This window comes from Aptenodytes patagonicus, chromosome 7 (assembly GCF_965638725.1).
Source record: "Aptenodytes patagonicus chromosome 7, bAptPat1.pri.cur, whole genome shotgun sequence".
NCBI lineage: Eukaryota > Metazoa > Chordata > Aves > Sphenisciformes > Spheniscidae > Aptenodytes > Aptenodytes patagonicus.
The window spans coordinates 15,947,277-15,969,681 of NC_134955.1; the positions used below are offsets into that span (position 1 = coordinate 15,947,277).

Genomic DNA, 22,405 nt, shown 5'->3' on the forward strand with positions numbered 1-22,405 from the left:
TGTTTAGCAGTAGAAATGATGGATGGAATTCTTTTCTTGTAAGAAAATCCTTCAATGACTGAAATGGGAAACCCTTTTCTACGGTTGGGGTCTGCTAGAGTGTGCTGTGCCCATTCGATGCTGCACAACTGGGGGTTCCCAGCATCTATAGGGGTGTAGGATTATCTACGCTATCCTCTCTTTCTTTATAGTGCTGGCTCTAATAAACAGCAGTTTAAATGATAATTTACAGAGTCGGAGTGCCTTTCTCACCGGGATCCTAACGGACCAGCATCTCCTGGTGCAAAACAGTTCCCACGGTGTTTGTGCTGCTTTCTCCCTCACACACGGGCCACATTGAACTGCTCTGGATGACACCTCCGACTCACTGGCCACAGGGTTTATTTAGTCCTGGGACAACCATTTTTCTGTGTTTCATCCATCACTAACCAAAGGAGCGTTAATCTGCTTAGGCTACCATATCCAACAATTTCAACAAGATCATGACTATTTGACTGACTAACCTCCATCGCATTATGTAATATGACAGTATGACCAGGTCAAATATGAATCATAAAGATTGAGATAGGAAAGATGATTTGGTTCATTCTATGGATTAGTGCAGAATTTTAGACTATCAAGCCTGTCTACCAGTCCCATGATAACTGTAAGAACCTCCTGTGACTTTCCTTAGAAATTATTTCCTTCTTATCGGGAAAATTTCCTGCTATTTTGCATGTATTTTAATAACTTAAGCCCATCCTTTTTAGCAGTATCTCATTTTTGCAAAATATTCTAGATTATGAAGGATTGCATAAAACCAAAATTCCACTTCATGTTAAATAGGTACTGATTTGCTTTTATCACACTAAATTAGAAACTGAACATGCTATTCCTTCCTTGGCTTTCACCCCTTACACTGAAGAGCAACTCCAACACCAGTACTTTTGCCTCTGCTTTCCTAGTTTCTCAGCTACATTCACATTAAAGATACACCAATTATCAGGTGTGCTCTAGAAGCAGTACCAGCCAGTTTTAGAAACGGCATTCGTATATCAGATGCCACGGAGCATTCTCCGTAGCTTGGCAGCAAAAACAGTTCTGCTTCAAGAGAGAGAACTGCTTGGCATTGGAAGCCCAGCTTCTAGGTAAAATGACACTATCCCCTAGATAGTTGAGTCAATGAAGGGAACAATGACATAGCCTGCAGACTTGCTTATGAATGGATAATTACAAGTCACACATTCCCACATGAAAACATTACGTCAGTTTTAAAGTATTTCTTATACAGGAAGTTATTAATATGTCCATGTAAATACAATGCACACGGTGTGTGTCTCAGCAGTCTCACTACCTTGCCACTATACATGTTGTCTGTGATGCATTGACCAAATGCCACAGTTGCCCTAAAAGTTTTCAGGAGATACTTGGTAAAGCTATGTCTTGTTTAAAAAAAAAAAAAAAAAAAGTGTTGCAGATAGACAAGCAGTAAAAATCCATACAATTTTATTAAGTAACATTTTTATTAAAATTGAAATTGTATACTACAAGCAGAATAAACATGAGAGAATTTGGTCAAATGTTTGGAGAAAGTGCGTGCTGTGCTCACTACCCCGATACTCAAACTTCACAAAACAATTCCAACACAACATATGCAAAAATCAAATCAACTTGTGTAACTAACTATACTGACACTGATGCTAACTGGAAATATGACAAACTGCAGCTGGCAGATGCCTTGTAAAACAATACTTAGGATACAAGGAAGCCTGATGCATACCCAGATCAAAAGGATGGCTACACGTAACAAAGCACAGCAGATGTGTTTTGGTGAAGATAACACATGGGAAGTAAAAAAAAAAACCGAAAAAACCAACCCCCAAAAATCACTTTAAAAACAAAATTACCTTCATTTTCTTCTCAGCCTAAAATGCATTGAATTTGAAGCCCTCCAAATTTAACAGACAAACGCCTTAATTTAACTACTGGAATTGCTACTTGCCTTTAACTAATTGGAAGGAATAAACTTGATGTCTATTGTTAGAGCATCCTTTTTGTGAATGAGAAATTGTTAGTAGAAGCACAGGGATTATTAACGGATACGTGTTTCCTCTGACAATAGGAAGATGCAGCATATCGTACCAAGGACAAAAACCTCTTTGCAGATACCATGACGTGTACCAGAACATGGTACCTGCTTTGGGCAGTACATCCGTTCCATGGAAATACCCAAACATTTGTTCATCAGGGTGGGGATTGCAAGACAAAGTTCCCATCCCGCTGATACACTCTCCTTGGCACAGACCACGTGTGGGTGTCTCACTGCTTCATGAAGCGCTCTGGGGGAACAGCACTGTGGGGGCTCACAGCTCGGCAGGGCATTTTGCCCAGGTGCGAGCACCCATCCTGGAGCAGCCAGCCTCAACATCACAGCCCCAGCGCAATTCAAAGAAACCCTATGCAGTTGTTACAACTGGCAAGCTATGCTCAGTGCTGTAGCTATCCTTGCGTGTGTGGCCTTCAAAGCCTTATGGCTTGTGACTTATATTTATGGAACAGTTTAGAAACTCGTATTTGAAAGAAAAAGGCTTAATTTGAACTATAAAGTACACTAACTCAGACTATGCAGGAAAGGAAAATTATGCATCTACATTTACAACTCCAATATTAGGCTGCTCTTCAAGATAGCTACAAGATTCGGTGATGTTTGAATTAAAGTCTAAACAGGTTAAATTTCTCTTATGTTACATTTTCTTAAAGACGTACATACAAAGAAATCATGTTAAAATATACTGAGAAACTATTAGCTTAAACAGAGTAACTACTACAAAAATCTACCAATCCTCAGCTAATCAAGACAGGTAGTTCTCATGTCCTCAAAGTGGCTACTATGTATTTAAAGGCAACAAGTTTTAAGTCCTAACTCTGGAACATCTGGTAATTTGTATCAAATTTTCAGCTATGATTTTTTTAGTCTCTATAAACTTTTTTTTTCTCTGAAAACCAGCAGAGGGAGACAGGTTCTTTTTTACTCCTAAAGAAAGCAAAAGATTGTATTACTTCCTCAAAAACATACCTTCTGAAAATTCAGTATAATTTCCTAGATTAGTCTCACAATGCCTTTTCTTGGTAATTTTGAACTTTATTATTAATACTCACTCTTCTTGTTCTGAGTGTTTATTCAAGCTTAAATAGCTCTTGCTTACATCTGCAGACATTTATTCAACAGTATGTTGCTATTAATATTTCATTGTGGATTTCTTTCAGGGAGAAAGGGGATATCAGTAATGAATGAAAGAGAAAAATAGGCCATGGTTATGTTTTTATTGTTTCACTGTTATGCAATAGCTTGCATGTGTTTTCAGCATGTGTAAGGTCTGCATATGGCTCTCAAAATCTATACAATAATTTCGGCTGACTATATATATGAGTTACATATTTAAGGCTCAAACATAAAAAGAAAATTCTGCTCTGCAATCAAAAAAGACTGACAGTAGTTTCAAGTGCAAGCAAAATCTTCTCCTGGGTTAATTTCTTAGGACCCAGGTCCTGTTTCAGTAAATGGGAATTTAGGCACTAGAAGCCAAAATACTACTACAGATCTTGGCACAAGAACTTAGGCATGTCCCACACAATTTAGGCAACATTCTCTACAAAATGGCATGACAGAAAATACATTTGAAATTCATAAAAGATTTTTCATATTTACCCCTGTTTTTTTCAAATAAATTATGTCCAGAAGAGCTATTAGAACAGGGAACTGAATAACAGAAACAATTTAACACATTTCACTACTTGTTTTACTGTAAATAAAAAATAGTTATCACTATTTACTTTGTGATAACTTTCTATCTATTTTTTCATATAATTTCCTTTTACAGATGGTTTATATAATCAGAGAAGAAATTATAAGAAATGTTTTTTGGATAGGATGTGTTCTATGTAATATGCACAATTTCCGTCATTTGAAAGCTTTAAATAAAATGAAGCTTCTGAACATTCCTAAAATGGAGTGGAAGTAGAAGAGTTAGAAAATGCATGCAGAAACTGTGTCAGTGCTGCAATATACTCAGGAGGTACTGTGGGATAGTTGTTAGTCTACAGTATGGTTTGGTAAGGGCTATTAATGTAAGAATGATGCCAGAAAAACCTGAGGGAGAAACTGCGGGCAACAGGATGCGTACCTGGAAATAGCAATCATTCCTTGGGTAAAGGTAATTGAGGTAATTGGGAAGACTTCTGGTATTTAAAATCCCTATCACAGCAAGTCATGCTTAATCAGACATCCAAAGTCAGAGGATGATAAAACTTCATATTGACTACTCACTTGAATTATGCTGCATCAAAGAATTAAAATAAAACAAACAAACAAAACAAAACCAGCGCTACCAGTAGGAATCCTAGAGCAAGAGAATTCCACAGTGATCTCTTTGGCAGGCTGCTAAGAAAGAGGCTACAGGGTCTTCTCCCAGCTGCCAAATTCCTGCAGCTTCAAGGAAGATCCAAGCCCTCACCAACAAAATCTGATATTTCCTTTCTGGTATATGCTAATTGCCTGAAGCTTCTTGTAGTAACTCTACGTTCATCAGTAACACAACTTCACAGTTCTTCTCTAAGTGTTGCAAGTCAATAGAAATATTCTACTATTAAAAAAAATTGAACAATTCTTTATGTCATACATTTATTTGTAGTCACACAGTATATATTGCTGAGAAGAAATTATCCTATCAAGTACATGCAGTGAGGTAGTTTTCATACTCTTGTCCAAATCTAATTGTGTCATGGCTCTGGCCCTTAATCCTTGTATTTTGGTATACGATTTTTTGTAGTTTTCATAGGGGAAGTTAAGTGCACAATGTGTTTCCTGGAGGACATTTGTAAAACTGGTTTTCAGGTTAAGGGTCAATGATTCAAATTCAACAGATTTTATCTAATGGATGTTCTGGAAGCAGCAGAATTAATTTAAAATGCCTGAAATCCTTGCCAAGATGCTTTAACTGGTAAATAAGCATCTTCTACTTAGGAATGACAGTTATGTAAGAGTAGAGGGCTGGCACATTATTCAAAGGGATTTATTGCTTGCCTTTGCCGTTTACATTCATGAGTATAAAGACACCCGTACTTGAGGGACAAAACTGGATATTGTTTTAACAAAAATGATCTCTGAGTCTGGTGGAAAACTTTTCAGATAGGACTGCAGTAATCAGCCCCCAGCAGAAAGAAGCCAACAGCATTAATACGAAACACAACTCACAACAACTTGACGCAGAGCTTGTGTGTGTGGGAGGAAAAAAGTAGTGTGTGTTCATGTATGCACTGCTCACTGAGGAACTTCAAGGAGGAGGACAGCTAATCAGCATACCGCACAGTTCTGGCCTCATTACAAACCCTGTTTTTGTGGATACTCCTCACTCACCCATCAGAGTAATTCTACCACATGTATCAAGAACTCTCTCAGGACCAGGCTTATGCACCCAAGTGTGGGTGTGCAGAACAGGTAAGGAACGTCACTTCTCATCTTCCAAGGTGTCAGAGAAATCACCTGTCAGCAAACCTTCTCAGTATCCATAGCCATCCTTCTGCAACAAAGCAGCGAGACATCAGGCCATAGAGAAATACAGCACTCATCCTAATTAAGAGCAGCGCTCAGGCAGTATTGAAGCATTTACAAACCCAGTATTAATGCTAAGAAAATGACTTATTTTCCAAATATAAATGTAATATTAAGTTTTAAATAGTAATGGCCCTTTGCTTGAGAAATATACTCAAGAGTAGCTGAAGGATATGGAAGAGGATACAGATAAGGGAATGGCACTTCAATATAGTGTCATTGGCTAATTCTGCCTATGATACCATACCTAATTTGCCACGGTGCAGCAAGTATTTAAGTTTATGTGTGTGTGAAAGTATAGAGTGGTCTAACGACTCCTTAAAACTTCTTAATGGAAAAATCTTCAGCTACCTCATTTTAACTAAATCCCAAGCCTTTCAGAAAAAAAATTATTGAATTGCGTATTCGTCACCTGCAAATATTACTTCTGTTAAAGTACTGTGTAGTTTTTTGGAAGAGCAGAAATTCCTCTCCCAAGTCAGGAATCACATCACAGTAGCATTAAGCATGATCTTGGTTTTGTATTTAAATCAATGGATGTTTTGATCTGGTTTCATTGAAAGCATTGCCTAAAAAGAACAAAATTATTTTTGCTTCATTCCACTAGAATCAATGGATGAATACACCTACGATGTTTTGGCACCTCCCAAAGGTACCTGGCTGAATCCTTGACCTGTGAGAGACAGTGCATTAAAATACCAAACTAACGAAAAGCTAGGTCCTCCAGCTATTTGTTCATACTCTGTTAGCAAGGTCATCCTGTCCTTCCTAGTCTCACACTATTAAAAACAAGTCCAACTCTAACCTCGTCATTATTAAGTAAAATGCCTATCTCCTATCTGATATTAAAAACCTTTGAAAATCCACAAGGTTTAAGTCAGAAAAGCCAGATTTTTTCTAAAACCAAGTAGTCTTTATGAGATTTAAAACCTGAATAAAGATGAACATGCTAGTCTTATAAAATGGCCCTACCATGCAGTGGAGTATTATAAATGTAGTTCCTGGCTACTACATTTTCCCAAAGCAGCAGAGAATACGCAGTACTAATCATCTCTGATCTCTCTCTTTGGTTAAGAGACACTTTAATAGCTTGTTCTAAAGACAGACAGAAGTGGACTTTTTTCAACCCTGACAATACAAGAAACATCCCCAGGCTTTGAGAGAATTCCCTGGATATCTTTGAGTACACATACAGTGAATTCTTACAGTTTTCACTAAAGGGGGCAGATATGGATTTGAAACACTTTTTTTTTCCTCCCCTAAAATTATTGCTACCACAAATCCTACAGTTTGGAACAGTCAGGCTAAAAATCCTGTTTTCAATTATACCACTTCTACATGCTTAGTTTTTCTCACATCACAGTTTCATGAACTTTGCAGTCACCACACAATTTTCTAAGGAAAAGGACGGATAGCCTGACAGCTGTAAAGGGCTTATACTGAAAACATTTAAAGAATCTTTCTTTAATCTGAGTTTAGTGGAAATTAAGCTTTACTCATTTTCTATTTGCACCAAAATTAACAAGGTTGATCTCACAGGTAACTAAAACATTCCCCAGAAGTTTGGAATTGGTTATGTGCAGTCTCAAAAGATATTATTATGGTGCATTCAGACAAATACATAAATAAATAACCAGAGCAAAAAGCTGAAACTATCTGTTTCCACGACAGTGTGTATCATTATGTAATTTGTTAAGATTCCATCTGACCCCTCAATAAAGGAGATTTGCAACAAACCATGGAGTATATTCAGTCTCCGAAAACTAGGCCACATGGTGGCACGTGGTTAAGAGCAGACCTTGGGTATCCAGCTTCCCACAGGCTCTTCCATAACTATTAGATTATTTCCAGAAAGTCCCTTTTAACCCTAAATGACTTTAGAAATACTCATAATTTTTAAATCTCTTTTCAGATATCACACTTCTGAGAATTCACTAACCTTTTGGAGTGTAATCACCAATAACATTTTCCCACTGCTGTATTTCTTTTCCTTTTTTCCCTTTCTTAAATAAGCATATAGGTTAAGCCCTTAGAGGTACAAAAGTCAGAATATTTTGATGCAAGACATCAAATTCTTGCCCAAAATTTGAGTCCTATGAGGGACCCTATGTCTGCAGTCATTAATGTGAAGGGAGTTTTGCCTTATGAACAGATGACAAAGCCTTAAGTCACTTCAGTCAGTAAAGTTCCTTAAAACCTCAGAAAATAGTATTAATTTTAAAATAACATAGGAAGCAGTATTTGTTTCCATCTCTGCAGGTACAGCAATTCTACTCAACACGGAAACTGTGTGATTTGTTGGGTAGGTTGGGGAAGGATGACTCTTCAGGAGGATCTGCAGGGGTTCCACATATCCCTTTGCACAAGAAGTTTTGGAGAGAGGCTCAGATGTGCCAGAGGACAGATGAGAAGGATTTGTTTTGAGACAGGCTTTCCAGTCCCCTGGTAATGAAGCAACTGAACCTGCACCATTTCTTAGATGAAATTATACATCTGCAGCCTGAGGCTCACAGAAAGAGTTTGATAACGCTTTTACAACAGATACAGTTTGTTTAGGCAAACCAGTTTGTCTTGGCTTCAGTTTAGCAGCCTGCAAAATGGACATGATCTAACTGTGGTTTTGTGAAACAAGGAACAATTGCAGAGTGCTTTCAGATAGACTGATGAAAGCTTTTACTTTGTACGTTACATTTTTATTGTTGGAGGGTACAGAATATGGAAGGACATGGGAGTGAGGCCAGAAGAAGTGACAACATAAGCAAAGAAAATAAGATCCAGAAGAATTGTTGTTGTTCTGATCTATTTTATAGGTCAGTCTGTCTCTCAGACATTTCCATCTCCACTACCTTTCACAACTGTAAACACTTGCAGCAATTGCAGCAAGTACCATAAAGAAAGGCAGCATTAGCTACCCTTAATCCAACGTCAACACTAGAAAAGTAGGCAGCATGTAGCTAACCAATTCTAGGAAGCTCTCAGGTGTTGGTTCACAGGGCAGTTTTTCCACTTCAAAGTTGTATCAACAGATTGGGAATCAAAGCTTCTCGTTTTTATTTCTAGTGTGGTAGCTGCTCCACAACATGGAATAACTTCTTTGCTTCACGATCTATGAAACTCTTGGCTTAATATTTACCTATTTCAGAGAATATGTATGAACACCAACTACCATAAAATATTTCATATTAAAACTGCCTGTAAGAAGAAACAGTGTCTAAATGGTGGTGGCCATTTAGTTGCACAATTGATTTGATATTGGTCTTCCAAAATTATTTTAAAGGTATTACTTTTATATTCATATAAGTATTTAATTCCCGCTTCTGTAAAAACGTATTCTTAGAAGTGAGTGTTAGTTGCAGGAGTATGTAGCAATCTTGATTTTCTTGCTACATAAGGTTTTCTGCACCCTTTGCTTCCAACTGTCCTTCTGCTGCTTCCCCCGCCGCCCCCAAGATGAGTCATTCAGGTCAACCACATAGCTTTTCATCCAAATTAGATACCTTCAGTAAAATTACCAGTTAGATACCAAAGCAAATGTCTATATAGAGTCCATCTTTTGAAATAAAGCTCAGGCTATGCAACAAAATGTTATACTGATCTGTGAGTTTTCCTAGTCCAGAATATGTAGAGAGAAGAATTTGAAAGAGCTTGCATTATGATTTATTTCCATTCCTCTGCAGTAGGTAGAAGCCTGTATTTCCATTTTCTAGTCACAAAGCTCGGCAGAGGCAAGCAAATTACAAACAATGCTCTTTCAAATATTCTCACCCAGCCTTATTTTTATGAATACTTTTGGAGGTGAAGAAAAATATTTGCAATGCAGTATTAAACATGCATGAATTGACAAAGAATAAAGATCAATGGTTGATAAAGTATAAAGGGTGACAGAAGCAGAGTGAAACAACTTTTAAGCTCCTTTTATGTTTAACTAGGGTTTATGTAGGTCAATACAAAACATGCAAATTCCCTCCGGCACATCTTTTGTAGAAATCTCTTTTTAAAATTTCATCAAAGAAAGGAAGAGTTGGGATGATTTCCCTTTCTGTAATAAAGTCGCTTCTTGCCACAGATTATTTACACATCTTGCTCATAATACTACTACTGAAGAGAAAGTGTTTCATCTCTGAAGTAGACAAAATGTTTCGTGATGGCCAAGGTCCAAAACAACGCAGGATGGAGCAGAACTTGCAGCCATATCCTCCCATTCTTGTAACATTCAAATTTCCTCAGCAAGTTTTTCAGGAACAAGATAATGTTGGGGTCCAACAAGGACACCAACAATACTTTTTGCTAAATACTGCTCCTTTTTTCAGTGTGAGGAAACAAATACACGTCCAGTCTATAACTCATTGTTCCAATGAGCACATAGATACATTTTTTTGTGTGTTTTATATTCGACTTCCAAAACCGTAAATATTGTCAGCACTATTCTACAGATGTCCACAAACATGCATATTTAATTTCAGCATAACCAGTTGAAACAGTGGACAAAAGGGTGCTTCACATTGTGGAGAGTCTAGAAAGGCTGGGGAAACGGCTTCCATACCAGAAATGCTCTTGCTACCCTTTCACTGGAAGATTTGGTCTTCAGCACATTCCCCATGGACGAGTAGCAGGGAAAAACAAAGAGACTCCAGTCAGGCAGGGGACTGGGGTGTGAGAGCCACCTCTCCACAAACATCTCTGTGGAGCACAAAAACAAAAGGCCATAAATTCCGGTTTAAATCCTCCACTTTTCTATTTCCCTAAAAACACTCAATACACACATTCACCTGCATGCTTGCTCATGCTTGTGCGTGCTCACATTCACTCACACGCTCACCATGCGTGAGTGTACATACACCAGTATGTATGATGCATCTTTACATTCACTCACACGCCTCCCACGTGCTCATTTGCTCATACACACTGACTCCTGCTCTGTCTCACACCCATGCTTCACATGTACACATCCACACTCACTTGGTCACACAGCTGCACCCCCTTGCACTCACACGTGCTTCCTCCCCGTCCTTTGAGATTTTTCTTGCTAGAACAACTAATTATTCATTCTTCGGCTATGCATTTTGTATTTTCAACACCAAGTTCTGCTAATGGCACTGATTATTATTTTATCTGCAATTAAAGATAAATTCTCACAAGGAACTAAGTACCATAATTTAAAAACCTAAAGGAGAAGGAAGACCTTTGGTTCGTACAATTCATGACAACACAAGGCAGTAGCACTTTTCATCCACAGTGCCCAAAGAGCAGAACTGTACTTTTCACAATATGCATAGGAAAGTGAAAAATGTGCTCTGAACTTTAATCTCTCAAAGACACATCAGATCCTACCACATCTTTCTCCACAAAGCAGTTAAAAAGTTTATACTTTAACTCTGATTTGCAATCCAGCCCAAAAGGTGGGATAACTTCGTAGAGCAGAAGACAGCTGATAAATTGCTACATGCAATACCAAGAAAAGACAGGTAGCAATGTTCAGCACATACCTTTGAATCTGCCACTCGATTTGATTATTTTTTTCCTGTGTTATGAGAAATAGTGACCATTTCTATTTACCTCCAGCATGCCACTCATTACATTACAGGAGTAGACCTACATGTCATATTTACAATACAGGTGTACAATGGATTTATGCAGTAATAGAACAATCCTTTGCATTTTATGCTAGCATTTTCCTAGCAATTCCATTATTCCTAATACTTGCTATTTTGACCACCACTGAGTGTTGCACTGATGTTTTCACAGAACTTTCTTATTACACATCCACAATCTGAGCAATAGGAGAGCTAGTCCAGAGCTTGCCATTTTGGATGAAAGAAAACACAAGACCGCCTCTTCCTCAAAGCAAATCAGTTTACATGACTAACATATCATTTGCTGCTTTATCACCCAGCTACTGCATATCATGAGATACTCTGCAGATCTAAAGTAAAAGGTCAGCTTTCAATCTTATTGCTCTAAGTAATTCCCTGTCATGAGCAAACTTTTTCACCTCATTTTGTACCCCCTTTAGGATTATTTACAACAACACTGAAGCACAGAGGCCTCGTACAAATTCCTGGGAAACATCACTGCTGACTTCCCCCATTAGTCCAAGGTTTATAAAAAAATAATAATAAATAAACCAAGAAACCTAAACACCACAAGAATAAAACCGCCATGTTGACTCCCCCTTTTTTCCCTGCAATAACTGAGTGATAATCACATGCATATAATTATGACAGGACAAAAGTAGGTATCATTTTAAGACAGGCATTTTTTAAAATTACTACCACAATCTTGTAAATATCTGGTAGATACTTAGCCTTTGCCTAATGTTCAGATGCTACTCATCTGCTTTATGATGACAGTGGCATTATATAAACTACAGATGACTTGAAAAAATATGTAATAAAATATTGATTTACACAAGAAATCAAATAAAAACTGCATCAGGAATAAAGTGCTACATTTTCCTTTAGTTAGAGACATTTATGGTACTACTTGTTCCACATGAGATTTGTGTGATATACATACGTGTATGTCCTTTACCACAAACCTTTTTTTCTACTTCTTTTAGTATTTCCGTTAGTGGAAATGAGAAGCCAAAAAAGTGCTGTAAGTGATAGGCTTCTTGCTGCAACCACAGTACCCTACCTTTTACTTCTTGTTTTTCTTGCTGTTCATTATTACCTCATTTCCAAGCCACCCTCTCTTCAGTCGAGAGCACCAAAATAGCTTGTACCAACATAGATGTCTTACCTCCTTCTTAAGCAAGGTATTAGAATCATAGAATCATAGAATCATTGAGGTTGGAAAAGACCTCTAAGATCATCGAGTCCAACCGTCAACCCAACACCACCATGCCCACTAAACCATGTCCCTAAGCACCTCATCTACACATCTTTTAAATACCTCCAGGGACGGGGACACCACCACTTCCCTGGGCAGCCTCTTCCAATGTTTCACCACTCTTTCAGTAAAGAAATTTTTCCTTACATCCAATCTAAACCTCCCCTGGCGCAACTTGAGGCCATTTCCTCTTGTCCTATCACTGTTACTTCGGAGAAAAGACCAACACCCACCTCGCTACAACCTCCTTTCAGGTAGTTGTAGAGAGCGATGAGGTCTCCCCTCAGCCTCCTTTTTTCCAGGCTGAACAACCCCAGTTCCCTCAGCCGCTCCTCATAAGGCTTGTTCTCCAGACCCCTCACCAGCCTCGTTACCCTTCTCTGGACACGCTCCAGCACCTCAACGTCCTTCTTGTAGTGAGGGGCCCAAAACTGAACACAGTATTCGAGGTGCGGCCTCACCAGTGCCGAGTACAGGGGCATGATCACTTCCCTACTCCTGCTGGCCACACTATTTCTGATACAGGCCAGGATGCCATTGGCCTTCTTGGCCGCCTGGGCACACTGCCGGCTCATGTTCAGCCGGCTGTCAACCAACACCCCCAGGTCCTTCTCTGCTGGGCAGCTTTCCAGTCACTCTTCCCCAAGCCTGTAGCGCTGCATGGGGTTGTTGTGGCCGAAGTGCAGGACCCGGCACTTGGCCTTGTTGAACCTCATACAGTTGGCCTGGGCCCATCGATCCAGCCTGTCCAGGTCCCTCTGCAGAGCCTTCCTACCCTCGAGCAGATCAACACTCCCGCCCAACTTGGTGTCGTCTGCAAACTTACTGAGGGTGCACTCAATCCCCTCATCCAGATCATCAATAAAGATATTAAACAAGACCGGCCCCAAAACTGAGCCCTGGGGAACACCGCTCGTGACCGGCCGCCAACTGGATTGAACTCCATTCACCACAACTCTCTGGGCCCGGCCATCCAGCCAGTTTTTGACCCAGCGCAGAGTCCACCTGTCTAAGCCGTGAGCCACCAGCTTCTCGAGGAGAATGCTGTGGGAGACAGTGTCAAAGGCCTTACTGAAGTCCAGGTAGACCACATCCACAGCCTTTCCCTCATCCACTAGGTGGGTCACCTGGTCATAGAAGGAGATCAGGTTGGTCAAGCAGGACCCACCTTTCATGAATCCGTGCTGGCTAGGCCTGATCCCCTGGTTGTCCCACTCATGCCTTGTGAGCGCCCTCAAGATGAACCGCTCCATCATCTTCCCCAGCACCGAGGTCAGGCTGACAGGCCTGTAGTTCCCCGGATCCTCCTTCCGGCCCTTCTTGTGGATAGGCGTCACATTGGCAAGCCTCCAGTCTTCCGGGACCTCCCCTGTTAACCAGGACTGCTGATAAATGATGGAGAGTGGCTTGGCGAGCTCCTCCGCCAGCTCCCTCAGCACTCTCGGGTGGATCCCATCCGGCCCCATAGACTTGTGAGCGTCCAGGTGGCATAGCAGGTCATTGACTGCTTCCTCCTGGATTACGGGGGGTTCATCCTGCTCGCCGTCCCCGTCTTCCAGCTCTGGGGGCCGAGTACCCTGAGGATAACTGGTCTGCCTGTTAAAGACTGAGGCAAAGAAGGCATTGAGTACCTCAGCCTTTTCCTCATCCTCAGTAACAATGTTCCCCCTCGCATCCAATAAAGGATGGAGATTCTCCTTGGCTCTCTTCTTGTCATTAATATATTTGTAAAAACATTTTTTTGTTGTCTTTAACGACAGCTGCCAGATTGTGTTCTAGTTGGGCTTTTGCCTTTCTCATTTCTTCTCTGCACGACCTAACAAGATCCCTGTACTCTTCTTGAGTCGCCTGCCCCTTCTTCCACAAGCGGTAAACTCTCCTTTTTTTCCTGAGTCCCAGCAAGAGCTCCCCGTTCAGCCAGGCCGGTCGTCTTCCCCGCCCGTTCTTCTTACGGCGTACAGGGACAGCCTGCTCCTGCGCCTTTAAGATTTCCTTCTTGAAGATCGTCCAGCCTTCCTGGACCCCTTTGCCCTTCAGGACCGTCTCCCACGGGACTCTCTCAACCAGCGTCCTGAACAGGCCAAAGTCCGCCCTCCGGAAGTCCATGGTTGTGGTTTTGCTGCCCCCCCTCCTTACTTCACCAAGAAGCGAGAATTCTATCATTTCATGGTCGCTAAGCCCAAGACGGCCTCCGACCACCACATCTCCCACCAGTCCTTCTCTGTTTGTAAACAGCAGGTCGAGCGAGGCACCTCCCCTAGTAGGCTCACTTACCAGCTGTGTCAGGAAGTTGTCTTCCACACACTCCAGGAACCTCCTAGACTGCTTCCTCTCTGCCGTGTTGTATTTCCAGCAGACGTCCGGGAAGTTGAAGTCCCCCACGAGAACAAGGGCTAGCGATTGAGAAACTTCTGCCAGCCGCTTATAGAACGCTTCATCCGCCCCTTCATCCTGGTTGGGTGGTCTATAACAGACTCCCAGCAGGATATCTGCCTCGTTGGCCTTCCCCCTCATCCTTACCCATAGACACTCAACCGTACCAGCATCACAATCGTTGAGCTCTATACAATCAAAACACTCCCTAACATACAGGGCCACCCCACCGCCTCTCCTTCCTCGCCTGTCCCTTCTGAAGAGTCTGTAGCCATCCATTGCAGCACTCCAGTCATGAGAGTCCCCCCACCATGTTTCTGTGAGGGCAACTAAGTCATATCTCTCCCGCTGCACAATGGCTTCCAGCTCCTCCTGCTTGCCGCCCATGCTGCGTGCATTGGTGTATATGCACTTGAGCTGGGCTATCGATTTCGCCCCCGGCATCGGCACGCCACCCCTCGGCTCATCTCTAGCGAGCCTGGTTTTATCCCCTTCCCCCTTCGAACCTAGTTTAAAGCCCTCTCAATGAGCCCTGCCAATTCATGAGCAATGATCCTTTTTCCCTTGTGAGACAGCTGGACTCCGTCTGTCACCAGCAGGCCCGGTGCCGTGTAAACCTCCCCGTGATCAAAAAAACCAAAATTCTGCCGATGGCACCAGCCCTTGAGCCACCTGTTGATCAGGTGTGTTTTCCTGTTCCTTTCAGTATCCTTCCCTGCCACTGTAGGGATAGAGGAAAACACTACCTGTGCTCCCGATCCTTGAACCAGTCGCCCCAGTGCCCTGAAGTCCCTTTTGATCGCTGCAGGACTTCTCTCTGCAACCTCATCACTGCCAGCCTGTATAACCAGCAGCGGGTAGTAATCAGAAGGCCGTACCAAACCAGGGAGCTTCCTAGTGATGTCTCTGACCCGGGCCCCAGGGAGGCAGCAGACTTCCCTGTGGGACGGGTCCGGTCGGCATATCGGGCCCTCTGTTCCCCTCAGAAGGGAATCGCCTATGACAATTACCCTCCTTTTTTGTATTGTTCCTCTTCTATCTTCTCTTTGCAACTTTTCCATGTTGCTTCAAGTCTGAAATTATCTTTATGTCCTGTACCAGTATTCATATTTTTCTACACCTTCAAAACAGTGAAACCTACTTTTTTTTTTTTTTGAAACTAGGCTTTCTTCCTCAATTTACTCTGTTCTTTCCTTCTGAATGTATTATGGGTCTTGCCTCAGTTCTAACTGTAAGCATTTTGGAGGCAAGATCGCACCTGTTTCTCCGACCACATCTCCTTCTTTGTTTCTAAAGCACCCTGCATCTTTACCAGGTTTTGGTAAATGTGCATGTAAATAATCTTTCTCTACAGAATAAAAACGGTCTATTTCCTTTTTTAATCAGTGTAGAGCTGAAATTTTCAAGGAACCCTCCCTTCTCTGATCTCTAGCCTAAAGTTCTGAGACACTGGCTTGCTCATTTAGAAAAATGTATTTTATAAAATCTTACAGAAATGTAAACAAATACTCAAAAGGAAGCAGGCATAGACCTAAACATATGCTTAAATATTTTGCTGCACCAAGGCCTAAATATTCCTGTTTCCAAATAAAGTTATTTGGCTGATAAATTTCTGTTTAAGAGTTGCTGAATTTAAAAGCTGAATCTGATTAAGCATGTTTACCTTTATAAAATATGGCCAGTTGAAACAGAACCTTCTTTGATCAGACTAAGATTTATTATTTTTGTTCTAGGATAGGCACCTTATTCAAATTCAGTAAATAAAACTTTATATTATGAAAACATTTATTTCTCCTCATCCTTTCCAATCCTTTCTAAGCTCATAGTGTATTTTATTTTTCCTTTCACTTACAATACACAGAAAGAGAAAAATTATTTTTTATAATTTTAAAATTAGAAAACCAGTCTGCAAATGAATACATCACTCTGAAATCTGCAGCAGAAGGCCAGCTAGGTACATGCCCAAGAAAGGACAGGGAGAAGATGAGAGATAATATAGGATAGCTTTAGACTTACAAACTTTCATAGACAAAGAGCTCTCTTGTTCTGTGTCTCAGCTGTTCAGTAGCTAACGGAAAAGGGACCTGAAGTTTCTACTACTGCAACATAAATAGTTGCAGTTACACTGATAACTCATCTTTATTCTAGAATTTGGGTTTTGGCCAACATTAGAAGACAACGGATTTTTTTTTTCCCTTATGTCTCCAAATTAACTAGTGCAATGGAATTCTCCTCAAGAGATGCAAGAAATAGGCTCTTGTTACATGTCATTGAATAGATGACTAACACCAAAACAGGAATAAGAAGTCTCTAATAACTAACCAGAACAATCCATCTAGTTTTTCGTTCCAATTAATCACATGACATGACCAGAAGCAGATCCACCAAGGGACCTAACTGCAGGCACTCCCAGTCACAAATAGGCACACATCCCACCCCATGGCTGTGGTCACACTGCCAGATGTGCCCCAGATCATGGGAGGGGGCACTGGCACAGCCCCAGAAAGCTGGGGATCCACCCTACCCAGAGGTTCTCCACCATTCAGTTAAAGCAGGTTCCAGCCTGAAATGAAGTAGCCACATAGTACTTGGAGAGAGAAAAATAAGTAGCATAACTAACTAGGCTGCAGTACTTATCAGCTTGTGATTGAGAGAGGGTGAAAACAATCTTGAAATAGTCAAAGCAATGATAGAAATCTTCTGCACTCCAAGCAGCAGGTCTTACAACAGCACAGGGCCTGCGAGGAAAAAAAAAAGATATTATCATCTTTCAGCTGTTGGTTATTTGTTTCTAAAACTACAAAATCTTGCTGCTTGTTTTTCCTACTGAGGGGTGAGATATCTCAAGTTTAGAGTAGAATAGCTGCCACGCTGTAAAAGCACGTTGTGGTTTAATTCACAGCAACTTATTAATGAATTCATACATTTGGCTTACAAAACAACAGATTAGAAATATTCCCTCCTCCCAGCCTGGAAGGGGTCCTTAAAAGTGACTGCAATTTTCAGCTCTGAATTGCAACATTTGGATTAGTTCTACACAAAGTCTTTTGTTCCAAATTTAATTTCCTAGAAAGGCTTGTACTCGCCAAAAGTAATATATAATGCTACTGTGATTCTACAAAAGAAAGATGTATCTTGCCTCAGTAGATTCATCTCAGTTGTACAAGGAATAATATATCAATTCCATACATCAGTGTCATGGTTTAACCTCAGCCGGCAACTGAGCACCACAGAGCCGCTCACTCACTCTCCTCCCCTTACTCTACCAGAGCAAGACTGTCTGTATGAGTTAACAACAGAAGATCTGGCAAACTTTGAGGCAAATATTCTTCCCTGCATAAAAGACAGACTATGCAATAAAAAAAATGGCCAAAATTACAGTGTAATTTCTCTACTCCCCTTTTAGTCAGGATACTTATACCAGGGCTTAAATGTAAGGAAGCAATTTTGTTGAGAGAAAACCTAACCCTGTTACAACAGGAGACAACACCCACAAAATATGTAACTCTGGTACAGAACAGCCTCCTGAAAGCCAGGATATGGCCATAACTGATAAGCTAGTGGAACGGATAACTACATTTGGATAAAGAGTTTCCGACTGCTTACATATACAAAGAAAATGGGTAGTATTAATCAGGGAGGAAATGAGCTGTACTTGTTCAAACTGGGGAAAGATTCCAGGCAGAAGTCTGCCGGAGAAAGAAAACGTATGGGCCATACACTCGCTAAGCTAAGCAGAAACTCAGAACTCCTCTGAAACCAATGCCTCCTCAAGGAGAAATGAGCAACTGTAGAGTCTCACCAGTGAATTAACTGCATTCTTCCCTGCTACTTTCATATGAAGTCAACAGCCCTCCCACACCGGATAAATTAGGCACTTAACTGTGACACTCTTAACTTTACAATCACTACTTTATTTCCATTTCAGGTCTGTGGTTATGTCTATTAAGTCGTTGCTGTTGGGAAACACAGCAAATGACTTTAGCAGCCTCAGCTCTGTGGCCAGCAGGTACTAGAATACGTCACAGGAAACCACACGTTGTGCTAGTTAAGCATGAGTTTTTCAATACCAGCACTGCCGTGGCCATAGAGGCATGAAGAATAAACTCTGTTTTCATTTCTAGGTGTTTTTTCCTAACTCAAATGAAACAAATTATAATATGGCTTCTATCACTACTGCTTCTTCTGATGGACAAAAAAAAAAGTACTTCAGCACCAGCCTTGAAGTTATCAGCTTACTCTGTGGTTAAAACACAAACTAATGCTAGTAAGTTAGCCTTTCTACCCACTTTTACTCTGAGGAAATAACGCTTGCTGCCGCCAATAGCAGAAGTAGCATCTGTCACTGTGTTTCCCAGAGCAGAGAGACAGAAGAGGGAGATTTAGGAGCCAGAGTTTAGGACTACTGCTTCAGAGACATTTGCCTACCTAACTCTTTGTTCTGTTGATGGGAGTTTTAATATCAATAACCTTCCACAAAATAAAAATAACAGCAAAAAGTATCAAGGGCACTCTGATATATAGGAACCCTCTTGAAATCCTACCCATTTTTACTAACGTACTGGAACAGTGTAACAAAACAGCCGAAGACAGTCCTTTCTTCCATTCTGCCATGCTATTTCCAGCATTAAGAAAAGTGTTTCTCAATTTCAGATTAAGGTAACCGCTTCCGTTGCAATGCTGAAATCCTTAGCAGTTTTCAAACCTTGCAGCTTCCTGCATGTTGAAACCAGAGTAACGTTTAAGAATCCAAAAAGCATCTTCTAAACCATCTAAAACAGCAGTCAAACAGCTTTAGAAGCTGTGTGGCTAAACCCAGGGGAGAGCTGAGCTAAACAGACCCCGAAAAACAAACACACAAACCCAAAGGAATTCAGTGAAAGAAAAAAAAGTCAAGAGGCAGAAAAGGGAGACTCAATCTCAATAATCGTAACACCATCTTGTAACTTATAACAGAAGAAAAAACTGCTTTAGAAATTTAGATAGAAATTTAGAAACTGATTTAGAAATAAAGCAGGAAATCATAACAGAACAACCCTTGTCATTACATTAAAACGAGTGTATTTTAATCTTATCGTACACACCAAGATGAATTTTCTTGGATTGAGATATGCCAGGGCTTTTCACGTATTGACCAGTGTCAGTACAGCGATTGCACTACTGCCTGGGCGCCCTGTTGATTTACAGGGTGTTTGCATAAACTGGCCGTGGACATTTTTAACATTGCGTATTCTAGATCAGCCATTGAAGAGCTTGACATTGTGCCTGACTGGGGAAAACAACGTTGGGTGTCCCATATTACCATTAGCATCAAGGGCACAGCTCCACACAGCTTTTTTCCTTGACGCCAATACTTGTTTAAAGAATTTCCATCTCTCCCCCATGCTCTCCCTCTTCACTGTTGCTAATAGAGGCAGAAAAAAAAAAAGCGTATGTTTTAAATACCCAGCAGCAAATTGATCTATCCTGCAGCCTTGCAAACACCTGTTCAAGTACAGAAGACAAAACAGTATGGCAGAGCAGCGTGAGGTAGGCTATAACCTTAAACTAAGCTGCAAAAGCTGAGGATGACCATGTTCCCAGCAGGCCACCCAGAGCACTAGAGGTTTTCTTTCCTGTCTCAGCACATAGCACGTAACCAGCTCTTGACAACGCGTAGGTGAGGATGCTGGGTCACCGCCATGCAGGCAGAGCACGATCTCCCTGCCTACAGCAAGTCATGCTTGTAAAGCCTGTGACATGTCAAAAGGTCCAGTCCTAACTAGCTCTCCTTGTGCAACGTCGTGGTTTACTCTGATAAAATGCAGGGCTGCAAGTTTACAGGTTCTTTTTGCGCATATTTGTGGCACATTTTCAACTGAACTTTAAGTATCATTCTATGTTTGTTTCAACTGTTCCCATCAAAACAGCTATTACTGTGATTACTGAAATATACATATGAATTTACACTTAAATTCCAGTGGTTCCAGGTCTGAGAAATTATAGTCTACAAATTAGTAAAGAATGCTAGCTGACCACAAAACTCTGTTTCTAAAGTGAAAAACAGCATGGAAAAAGGATTTCATAGTATTGAACAGTATTTCCTTGAGAGAGAGGGAAAGCTCTAAGTAGCGTCAGCCCTATTACTTTAATAGCTTCCTATTACCACAGATGTCATTATATCATTCTTTCACATGCATAACCCAGAAGCTACAATTTCAACCACCACTTTGGACTCCAATTCTCATTATAATTAAGCATTCAAAAACCCATGACAGTTTTGAGTATCTTGCCTAGACTGCAAAAATCCCTCAATAATTTATTTTTTCCTCTCATTTGTATAAACTATTGCAACAGTTTCTTAAAAAAAAAAATCTTAATTAACTTGTAGATACTTATCTTGTAAATCAGAATAACAGAAATACAATGCACAGCGATAAAAGTTTTTCAAGAATTTGTGTATGTCAATACATGTTTGTTTAAATATGAGTACAGGCTCACAGTATTGAAACACGTTAACAGGTTACAACTAGAATCTATGTTTATTCCAGAAATAGTTATTTTTATAGGAACTGTAGCGTATTTGCTATTACAGCTAGTAGTTACCTATCCACCAAAAATAACTTTTCTGAATAATTTCTGAGCACTTTTAGTGCTGAATGCCTAGAATGCACAGAAGATACTAGTTCAAAAAAACAGGTACCACACTTTGAAACAGGGTGGGAATGGAATTCCACAAATCAAACCTCAAGCTTACACCAAGCATAAACAAATGTGCAGGTTGAAAATGGTTTCCCAACTTGTTTAATCTGCATAGAGGTCAAGACTTTTCCCCCCCTTTTCCTCCTCTGTTTCTAAGAGGAAGGGAAAACCAAGTCTGAACGCAGTAAGGCTCAAACGGTTGAAAAAGAGTTAGCAAAAAGAGGAAGGAGCAGTCATGGAAAAGGATGCCTGAAAATACAGTTTCACATTCTCACCTATCGGTTCACGATCGGACACAGAACAGTAACGATTTACTGCAACTAAGCGAAGCTTTGCACGAAATGCCATTTGGTTTACGGAGTAAATTTTCACGGGAGGCACCGATGGAAGTGACAGCGTTCCCATAGAGGACACAGGAGGGAAATGAGCTATCAAGAAATAGCTTCTGTCACCGGGAGCAGCAGAAACTTCCGACCACCTGGGTGCTCCCCGCCGCAGACCGAGCGAAGAGAAGCACCTTTTCCTTCTGCCACGCGGCAAAGCGCGGCGCGGCCGGGCGGGGATCAGTCAACACCTACAGCCGGGGAGGGGGCATGTATGCGTGGGGGGGAGCGTTTAGAAGACGGCACTGTGCCCCCAGCCCGGGCCCGGCGCGTCTCCCCTCAGAAACCACAGGCCGGGGTTCCCCTCAAGACCATCCGCCGCTAACCGAGGCGTGCGTTACAAAGCGGCCCGGGGCCGACGGCCGCGCGGGGCTGCGGCAGGGCTCGGGCAGACGAGAGACAGCGGGCCCCGGGGCTGGAGCTCCCCGGGGGCCGCCCGGAGGCGCCCCCGGCCTAACGGTCCCCTTAGGGCTGCCCAGCCCCCAGCCGGCCGCCCCCCCGCGCGGCCCAGGTACGTGCCCGCCTCCCCCGTGACGCCAGAGGCGCG

General features: G+C 41.4%; 1 long non-coding RNA gene across 3 annotated transcripts; it reads right to left on the reverse strand.

Annotated features, from left to right (window-relative positions):
• Positions 1–1,483: 1,483 nt before the first annotated feature.
• On the reverse strand, positions 1,484–22,022 carry LOC143163201 (uncharacterized). Of its 3 annotated transcripts, XR_012995860.1 has the most exons (4): positions 21,751–22,022; positions 17,415–17,532; positions 10,134–10,270; positions 1,484–5,558 (listed from the first exon to the last, which is right to left on the reverse strand). It is a non-coding gene; the product is annotated as an uncharacterized LOC143163201 (long non-coding RNA). The 3 variants fall into 3 exon arrangements; XR_012995861.1 differs by lacking the exon at positions 1,484–5,558 and having other exon boundaries at positions 9,042–10,270; positions 17,428–17,532; XR_012995859.1 differs by lacking the exon at positions 1,484–5,558 and having other exon boundaries at positions 9,042–10,270.
• Positions 22,023–22,405: the final 383 nt, after the last annotated feature.